Here is a 5,685-nt window from a genome sequence, read left to right as displayed (position 1 = left end):
ACGTTGGATCCAAAGGCGAACTGTTAAATTGTACTAAAATTTGCATTTCTTTAAAATAGTGTACCTAATCCTGGTTTTACGATTTTGACTCCTCCAGTACCCTTGTCAACGAATGATGCAGCTTATTGGATGCAAATTTATGACACCATTTCAAACTTAGACAGCGGCTCAATGTCGTGTTTGACCGCTTCTCCTAAACAGGACCGGCTTGTCTGTTTCTTTGTTAGCAAACGAGAGACTTCTAGAAGTCAAAATCATAAAACCACTGTATTCCTTGCTGCACTATAATCCCTAGCAGAGTTCTTAAAGATATTAGTTTAAGATCCTTTTGTTCGCAAACGATAATTTACAGTCTTGATCTCCTGTCCCACTGCTTCCCCGAAAGAAATATTTTAGGTCCTATAATGATCAACGACGGTGAGTCGGACAAGAATTCCAAAAGAAAGCAAACGCTGTAATCCTGAGCATTTTATTCAAGGCTTCCAATAAATTTTGGAAGCAGAAATTCACTAATTGGCGGACTCTACTTTACATTTATGTTACTACACAGATCTACATTATTAAAATTTCTGTACAACACAAAGATCATCATATTCCAAATATAAGTCACCCAAAGCAAAAATGGAATTCTTGTCGTATAGGCACCGACCATGCCAAATATATTTACCGCACATTACCAACGGAAATATACATGTTTATACATCGAAAGAATGTGACGATTAAGCACGTAGAAAGCGTCTAAAATTATTAATGGGGCAAAACTTCTGAATATTATTTTGGATAAGTAGCTCTAATTGTGATAATTCTTATTTTATTATTATTTAATATAGGCGAGCGCAACATTCCTGTAGTGTCAAATTTTTGCGAAAATGAGGTAAATCGCTCTTGATTTGATGAATAAAAAAAATTGCTCAAAGGTTATTTAGACAGAACTTCCTCCGCCCTTTAGAGAGGTCCCTACCGTTGGCTTTAAATATAACCTGTTCACACCTTTCACTATATAACGCAAGAGCAGTTTTTTATAGTTTATCGTCATCTTTTTTTTTCTATTATTTATGGAAATTTCGTAACGCAGTTTTCACTACTGTTTTCAGCTTCCAGAACTCTAGATTTAGAAACATTGCTGATTTTTTTATAAGAAATGAGATACACTACAAATAAGCTTGTGTGGAAGAAGCCTCATTTGCTGTACCTCATTTTCAACAAAAAAACCGACAATGTAACGTATACAGCTTTGCAAGCTGAAAACAGTGGTGAAAAGCGCATTCCGAAATTTCCATAAACAACCGAAAAATTGAATTTTAAAAATACGTGATGAAAAATTTGAACAAAACTTTAAAAACGATGGTGGTAAACTGTTAAAAAAAGTGCAATCGAACAAATCCAGTTATTTTGAAAATTAATAAAATTGATTTTGCAAATTTTATTTATTTTATGAGAACTCCCATAAATAAAAAACAGATAATATAAATCACAATGAAAAAAAATCGGAAGGAGGGGATTCGAGCCCAAATGGGGCAGAGAACAAGTTCGACGTCTGCCGCATAACCAACAAAGTCATCACGCATTTCATGCATGGGTGAGACATCCATTACTGAAGCAGGTGGAAAATATTGCCCAAAAAATTTTGTAAAATACTTAATTGTAATAAAATCTTGGGAGGATTCATAAACCACGACTATAGAAGTATATTACATCATAAAATTTAGATAACCTTAACTACGCCGACGCGACGTCATCAAATTGTTGGCAGGGATGATAAGATAAATTTTGGTTAGCGGTTTACCATCTAGTTTTTCATACTCTAGGGGTCATGAAACGTCGAGAAAATCGAAGTAGTCATTCGTCCGATGGACTCTTATTACAATACGTTCTTAGCTTACGCTCGGAATGTAAAACAGTTATTTTAAGAATTTTAATCACAGTTAAGACACACATTTTTTTTGGGGTATTCATGCAAAAGTTTAAGTATTTTTTTAATAATAATAATCATTGCAACGAATAAGGAACGAGAAACACAGTTAAAACCCAATCCAACGACTTTGTTAATTATGTGTTAATTTAATTTAGACTTTTTGACCTAAACATATACCAAACCTATTCGAACAATGGACGACACTCACGTATACTTTTGTTGTTTTGGATAATTTTAAAGTCAAAAGATTAATTCATCTTCAAGTTGTTCTGGCCTGCTAAAAATTTTTTTTTCTAAAATTTATTACAGATTTATTACATACGTGAGGTAGATAGGTATAGTATTTTTATTCATTACTATCACAAACAGTAATTAGAAAAACAGGAGATATTGTACTAGATCAAATATAAATAAGTCAACATTTTTACGGCAACGCCACAGAGTTTATTACACATTCGTGTGTCTAGGATAAGGAAATCAAGGTGGATTCATAAACCACAAGAATAAGAGTTATGTTATTATACGAAATTTGAATATATTTTACTAAAACAATTTCAGTGCACGTCACGAAATTGTTAGTGAGGATTAGACAAATTTTCAAACGTCGAAAAACATGAAAGTAGATTCGTCGGATGGACCCATTGCAATATGTACTTCTTTTGCTAATGCTTGGAAAGTAAAATTGAGAAAAATCCCATGTAATTATAAGAACTGTCCCATGCGATCAATTTATGATGTCTCTAAAAAGATCTATTGTGAAGAAAGTTTATTGTCTGGGTCATTTCATTGCTTATACTTAGATAAAAACAATGAACTATTCATGTACACTTTGCCTGGTTTTCATTTAGCGTTTTGTTAAATTTGGCATCTTCGTTCACTGTTGTCTGTGTAACAATAACACTGTCAAGTTGTGTAGAAATACAATACGTTGTTAGAGAAATGTTATGGTAGCCATTAATTATCAAATAAATAAATAACTAATCGAATAAAAAAAAAGTCACAGAACGTAATTACTTTATTAAAAGTATACACTGACAACAGAAAAATATATACATCTAAACTTATATCTGCCACTACTTTTATGCTTCCAAGCAAAAAATATATCTGAGTTGGTACATTCTTCTAGTGCATTTGTTGAAATCTCATACCAACAAAAAGGCTGGAAAATACAAATTTCGTAAGAGCACAATGATTTGAAGAAATTTCAAGGATAACTGATTTTGAATAACGTTATTTATCCATTTAGCGTAGCTCGTTCCTCGAAAGCATGCATATCAGGGCATTCAGTAACGCTGACTTGTAAAATTCTTGTTGTGGAACAATGTTTAAAAAAAACACATTTGTATGCAATGAGTTTAAGGAAGTTTGAGTTATTGTGAATATTAGCAACTGAAAGTGTTAAAAGATGCAGAATCTTTTGCAAATCACACTTTTTTTTAAGTGGTTACTTGCCAAATAACACAAAAATATTTGCGATACAGTTTTTCAACGGTGATATAGATTTTAAGGTTTTTCGTTTGTGGAAATACGTTCCATATCAAATTAAATAACTATTCTTATTAAATATCTCCAAAAGGAGAATATTCAGACATCAGTGCAACGCTTGCAATCTATGAATTACCCAGTAGGTGTATCACATAAATGACAATAATTCTAACAAGAAATTCCTTCACGCAATATAACGAAATTATTTACAAGATTCTCAAAAAATGCTTGGATTTATGAATCAGTTACGCCTTTGAAATACACATAAATAATTTGTTTTGTATAATTTTTTGACAGCCTTCCCATTTTGTATCAAGTCCAACAAGGTTCTGTTACAAGGCAATAGTTTGAAAATCTTTGCAAACGTCTACAACCATTTGGAACACAACACACCGGAGCAAGTTAATAACATCTGATTACGTGATTACCAATTTCACATATTTAAAGTAAATGGCATGTACTTATTATCGTTAAATGACTGGTAAAAACGGTTTGTATTAATAAAAATATATGTACACATTATGCATATTGGTTCAGTTTATCACGTTTTCAAAATCTCTGAAAACGCAATACAGCACGATTTTTTTTCGTGCTATATTATTTGCACGAAAATGGATAGAGAATTAAGTAGTTAACATAATTTCTTCATGCAAGCGTCGATTTTTGTCAGGTTTTTTGTCATTATTCCGCCCTGCATATTCAAAAACATTTACATATTTTCGTAGCCGTAGAAATTGCGTGGTAGGGTTTTTGTATTACAATTATTTTCAAGTATACCAATCATCTGGTATTTGTTAAACTTAATAATTTTTCAAGACAAATTCATCAATTTATCAAATATATTATTTTGATAAGGACAATAATAATAATTTAATATGTCAAAATTTGAGTAAACCGTTCCAATAGTTGTAACAAAGATGAGGGTTAATTTGACAAAATAGTCGTGATAACGTTAAGGGGCACTTCAGTAAATAGCAAATTTTTCAAGTGTTTATAACAAGTGACTTTTAGGCAGCTACAAAATTGCAATTTAAACTTAATTGTACAATGTAACACTAATCCTGATAGTGGAAGAACTTCAACGAGAACATTCTATAAATTTCCCAAAGAATCGTTGACATTATTAAATTCATAAATCTATTGGTTTGAGATGGCCCGTGTAAATAATAAAAAAACGTGTAATCTAGAACTTGTCGCCCTATTCCATCCCCTTGTTGCTTCGATGATCAGACAATTTTTTTATCGTTTTGACAATAATCGGTATAGTATTGTTTTTGCAAACTACCACCGGACAGTGGAGATCATAAAAATTAAGCAACAAAGACGACTCTAGGATTACAACGTACCGAAATTTATGACCCCAACTATTTTAGCCGGTCACCGGGCGGTTTACCTAGAAAATCCTAGAAACGATACTCAGGACAGGACTTATTACGTTTTCTACATTTCTAGTTAGCTAAATACATGATTGTAAAATAAATGTTCTATTCTTTTATACTCGTACATTATAATGTTATTATAATCACTATTAACGCTAGAATTATAAAACTACTTTAAATGTTTTTATCATTAGTTCAATAAACGTGGTGAATACGGATCTGGCGAAGCCCCGAATGCAAGGTAATTGCAAAGAAGATTTTATTTATGGTAGGGTCTTGTTACCTACCGCATAATTGCTGTTTTCACGGTTGCTTAATTTTTATTATGTTCCCTGTCCGGTGGTAGTTTGCAAAAACTATAGTTTCAGAAATTATTTGCCTAATAAAATGGGCCTTATTACAATATCTATGATCGCGGCCACTTTGAGAGAACAAAATTTTAGTTGTTAATTTTTTTTAATATCACAATCGCAATTTTAATGTAAAGTCCAGCAGAAGACAAATGCAAATGGTGGCGATTTTTATAAGACAGATAAACTACTAGACCGATTATTACATTGACATTCTACCGATGTATACACATAAACAAACACTTGAGCTTCAGCTATTACTTAGTGCTGAAGGAGAAGCGGTGTTATTTATGCCTCTGGTTTTAACTTTTTAAAGAGCTGGATTTGTCGAATTATACTTATAGACTTGACCAATTTTGTATTGATCAAATTAAGAACCTCATTTTTTAGATTTGCTAATACAGGGTCACTCAAAACATAATGAGTCAGTCAGTTATTGTAAGCATGGTAAATTGTTAATCAAAATTTATCTGTTTATTCCCACCCAAAAACTGATAACGTATCTCAAAATTTTGCCGAATAAATTCTACCCAAAATGCGCAAAATATGATGAGTG

The sequence above is a fragment of the Zophobas morio genome, unplaced genomic scaffold, assembly GCF_036711695.1.
Source record: "Zophobas morio isolate AGI-343-1 ecotype UQ-CSIRO unplaced genomic scaffold, CSIRO_AGI_Zmor_V1 ptg000005l, whole genome shotgun sequence".
Classification (NCBI taxonomy): Eukaryota; Metazoa; Arthropoda; class Insecta; order Coleoptera; family Tenebrionidae; genus Zophobas; species Zophobas morio.
Note: the sequence above shows the minus strand (reverse complement) of the source record.